This window comes from Rhinopithecus roxellana, chromosome 7 (assembly GCF_007565055.1).
Source record: "Rhinopithecus roxellana isolate Shanxi Qingling chromosome 7, ASM756505v1, whole genome shotgun sequence".
Taxonomy (NCBI): Eukaryota; Metazoa; Chordata; class Mammalia; order Primates; family Cercopithecidae; genus Rhinopithecus; species Rhinopithecus roxellana.
Genome location: NC_044555.1, coordinates 137635572 through 137640668, shown reverse-complemented (window position 1 = coordinate 137640668; position 5097 = coordinate 137635572).

Below are 5097 nucleotides of genomic sequence, written 5' to 3'. Positions count from 1 at the left end.
AAGCTTCTGCAATGTGGAGCTGGGTGAGGGAATGAAAAATGCTGGCAGTCTGCCACTGGGGTTAGGGGCAGAACCTTAGTCAGGAAACTGGCTGTATAAGGATCTGTCTGTTTGAGCTGTGGCTGGAATGAGTAGAGCTGCCATCAAGCTAAGCTGGGGGGCAGATGAGGGAGCTGGTTGGTGCTCTTACCGAGATTTAGTAAATTTTTTTGAATAAATGTTTCTCCATTTGTTGAATACTCTGAATTTCCAAAGACTTTAAATTGTTGTGTTCGTTGGTAATATTCACCATTTATGGTTGTTTCACTAGGAAGAGGGATCAGATCTCTTTGTGTTGCCTTTCTGTCCATTGTCTCTCCAGTCTGGCATTCTTTTTGATACCCACATGAATCCCTTCCATTTTAAATGAGCCCACTTTCTTATGCCGGGTGCTCTCTGGACAGGTCTCTGTACCCTCTTTTCCTGTGTGTGTCATGGAGACATGTGCTAGGAGAGCCACAAGCTTGTTTTAGTCAGCTTGATTCCTGTTCCAATTTGGTTCCCTTTCCTTCCACCTTTATCTAGACTGTCTGTCTTTTGCTTCCATTCTTATTGCTTTTGCTGCTGCCCTGTGTATTTTCCAAGGTTGGATCTGCCCTACCCTAAAAGGCTCCCACTGGCATAACTTGAAACAACCTGAGGAGGGAATGACGTAAGGTGCAACTTCTTGTTATTCCAAGTAAATGCATATAGAAGAATTCCAGCTGCTATCTATTTAATCATTGCTGTTTTAAAAACAATGAACATTTATTATCTAGAAAGTAAGAAATTTAAAATCTGATAGGAAAATGTTTTGAACACCTTTTCATTATGAAAAATTCTCCCTATTGTCCTGGGGTATACATTCACACAGCGAGTCCTGGCCCATGGGAGGACAGTTTGGAAGCGCTTACCTGAACACATCTGAATGCACTCTCACCCCTCAAGCTCCACAGCAGCAACTGCACAGTGAATCTCCTAACACACCCTCCTCCCTGCTCTCTAGGCACATTCTTGTCATCAGATGTTTATCGAGGAGTTGGACTGCCTTATAAGACAGTGAGCATCTTGAAAGCAGGGATCCCATCTTCCTTACCTCTGCATGCCTAGCCAGGAACAGGTCCAGGGTCTGGCATAAAGTAGGGTCTCTATAATTGTATACTGACTACGTAAATGAATAGGTCAATGAATTGTTGCACATTTCCAGACTTATAAAACACAAACTTCTTAGCCAGGCTTTCTGGGCTTTCCTAATCTGGCCCCTGCACCCTGTCCTACCAATGTTAACATCTTGTAGTCTTCTCAAAACAAATTCTTCATTTTTGCCTATCAGGCCTGCTCTCTTATCCTCCAAAGCATCCTGCATAATCTCTCCTGCTCACCTTGGCTGTGCTCTTGCCTTCTGCTCTGCTTATTTGAATGTTCTTTTTCCATTATTCACAGGCACTTTACTTCGTGGATCTTTACCCGGCCACTCTGCTTGAACTGTCCAGACCTTTCTTCATACTTGAACATCTCCCCGGAGAAAAATAAGCCTATTTCCACGAGGCCAGGCAGAGAATCTTTAAATGTGATCTGCCTGGTGGATATGTCTTCACCTATGGTATAATAGTGACAGCACTGTCAGATGCTAAGTCCTATGGTGCATATCACTAAAAGATGTTCCTCCAATCTGAAAGCAATTTTGGGGGGGAACAGATATCCAACCAGCCTTCAAAATTATGCAGTCTTCAGTTTCTGAAGTTTTCCTCTTTCTGCTTTTGAAAACTCAGGGTAACTTTTACTTCTTTGAAGTTCCATTCTTTGTGATTCTGTGAAGAAATTTCTTTTTTATTCAACACATATTTAATTACCACTACAAGCCAAGCAGGTACTGCTGTTACAAATAATGTGTGTGTATATATATATACATACACACACACACACACACATATGCGCGCACACACACACACACACACACACACACACACACACACATATATATATATATATAATTTTTTTTTGAGACAGAGTCTCTCTGTGTCACCTAGGCTGGAGTGCAATGGTGTGATCTCAGCTCACTGCAACTTCTGCCTCCCGGGTTCAAGCAATTCTCTTTGCCTCAGCCTCCTGAGTAGCTGGGATTACAGGTGCCCATCACCACGTCTGGCTAATTTTTTTTTTTTTTTTTTTTTTTTTTTTTTTTTAGTAGAGATGGGGTTTCAACATGTTGGCCAGGCTGGTCTTGAACTCCTGACCTCAGGTGATCCACCCGCCACGGCCTCCCAAAGTGCTGGAATTACAGGCATGAACCACCGCACCTGGCCCAAACAGTATATTTCTTAACATATCTAAAATTTTCTCAGGCCCTAGAAATGAATTGTGTCTGGATAAGGGTGCTTTTATTCCTTTAAAACTGCTAGGTGCTCTCTTACTTTTGCCTCCTTAAACCTGGGTTGCAAACCCTTCTTTACTCTGAGGGTTGGTGGAGTATAGCCCTTCCTGGATTGAATGTCTCCTTGAGGCTCTGTTCTGTTTTGCAAATGAACACTTACTCTTCTTGTGACATGACCCATCCTTGGAGTTTGACCACTGCAAACTTTCTGCATGTGAAGGGTGAGCTGTCAGTCCATCTGGGACATCCCTCGGCTCTTTATAAGCACACTGCTATTGAAACAGTGAGCTGTGGCCTCAAAATGTCCCATTTTTCTATTGAGCTGCTGTGATTTAACTTTTCAGGAAAGAAAAACCCTGTAATCTACTGCAGATGGCTGAATTGGGCTGATACATGTGCTTTCTCAAAGAATACCTCTTTTGGCTTCACAAGGAGCAAACAGCTCACTCGAAAGTTCTAGAGCATTATACAACGCCTTGATTTGGGGGAGCCTTGAGGAAACCTTTGCTGGCAATAGCAGTGACAATTCAGGTGAGACAGCAATAGTGGCAGCCATTCTTCACAAATGTACAGTGCTTCACTGCTAACAAAGTGCAACAGGATATAGCTTGTCTTATTTATTACATCAGTATTTTGTGATAAGCAGGTGTGATGGTTAATACTGAGTGTCAACTTGATTGGATTGAAGGATACAAATTACTGATCCTGGATGTGTCTGTGAGGGTGTTGCCAAAATGCCAAAAAAACATTTGAGTCAGTGGGCTGGGGAAGGTAGATCCACCCTTTATCTGGTGAGTGCAATCTAATCAGCTGCCAGCGAATGCAATGCAGGCAGAAAAATGTGAAAAGGAGAAACTGGCTTAGCCTCCCAGCCTACATCTTTCTCCTGTGCTGGATGCTTCCATCCCTCAAACACTGGACTCCAAGTTCTTCAGTTTTGGGACTCAGAGTGGCGCTCCTTGCTCTTCAACTTGCAGACAGCCTGTTGTGGAACCTTATGATCGTGGAAGTTAATACTTAATAAACTTCCATACGGGTGTGTGTGGGTGTGTGTGTGTGTGTGTGTCCCTCTAGAGAACCCTGACTAACACAGCAGGATAAGAATTAGTATTGTCATAGGAGGAGACTGAGGTTCCAGAAGGCAAAAAGCTTGATTAGGATCACAAAACTAATAAGTAGAAGAGCTTGAAGAAGAATCTAGATTTCAGGCCTCTGTGTCAGAGCTCAAATAGGGAATGTTTCCTATGATCTGTCTTCCGACTGAAATGGAATGGCAAGAGCCTTGACCACCTCAGGTGTCTGGCTAATGTAGTGGTAAATTCAAACAGTTTCTCTAGAGTTATCTACCTTCAAGACTGACATTTCTGCCTGTCCTCCAGGGTAGTCATTCATTTGTTCATTCACTCACTATGTATGTATTGAGCCTTTAGTATGTTCCAGGCACTAGAAATCTAGCAGAGAACAAAGCCAAACATGGTTGCTGACTTCCTAGAGCTTATAGCCTAGTAGAGGAGAGATCCAAAGAACTGAAAATTACAGAAATAATGACAAATTGCGATAGATGCTATCAAAGAAGATTATAGGGTTCTATGAAACAGAATAAGAAGGGAACTTCATCCAGTTTGGGAAGATCAGAGAAGATTAAATCATCTCTGATGAAATCGTATTCAACTCCTACTCCTAGTGGATGGAGTAGGAGTTACCCAATGTTGGTTGAGGGCGGTGGGGTAGCAAATGGAACAGCATGAATGAAAGCCCTGGGATAGGAAAGAACTTGGAGTATTACAGGAAAAAGACGAGACGTATGTGGCTGAAGTGGCACAAGTGAAGGGGAAGTTGGAGAAAAATGAGCCTGGAGAGTGAACAGAAGCCAGATCACGAAGGCTGGGGAACAACCCCTTTTAAGCCTGCTTTGAATGTACTTGAGTAGGACCTAGACTCCTGAAGACCCTATGAATGCTTATGAATTTATTATTCAGCCTCTTCTCATTCATCTTAGATGCTCTGGGGCCACCTAGAGGCCAAAACACAGTGCCCAGTGGGGCAATTAAGGCTAAGAAAGGCAGAGAGTGTTCCCTACTGTGGAGACAGAGTATTAGAGAGTTGCATGGGGCGCTGACCTTGGCTGGCAGCTTTCTGGAAGCTAAGGCACAAAGGGAAATTTACTGGGTTTTGTGGTGTTTGTTCTCTGGCAACAAAAAAATTAAAGCAAAAGCTGACTGAGCAGCAGCCAAGGCCAATGAGTCCTGAAACTCAGTTAAACTGAGAAGTCTTCACTTGGGACCTGCATAAGAGTGTACTGGCTGGGCGCGGTGGCTCAAGCCTGTAATCTCAGCACTTCGGGAGGCCGAGACAGGCGGATCACAAGGTCAGGAGATCGAGACCATCCTGGCTAACACAGTGAAACCCCGTCTCTACTAAAAAAATACAAAAAACCAGCCGGGCAAGGTGGCGGGCGCATGTAGTCCCAGCTACTTGGGAGGCTGAGGCAGGAGAATGGCATAAGCCCGGGAGGCGGAGCTTGCAGTGAGCCGAGATCCATCCACTGCACTCCAGCCTGGGTGACAGAGCGAGACTCTGTCTCAACAAAAAAAAAAAAAAAAAAAAAAAAAAAGAGTGTACTATGACTTCAGCAAGTGCTGCCTCAAATGAATGGCAATTCTGCTTCTGCTCATGGCACCATCAAGCCTGGGAGAATGGACTAT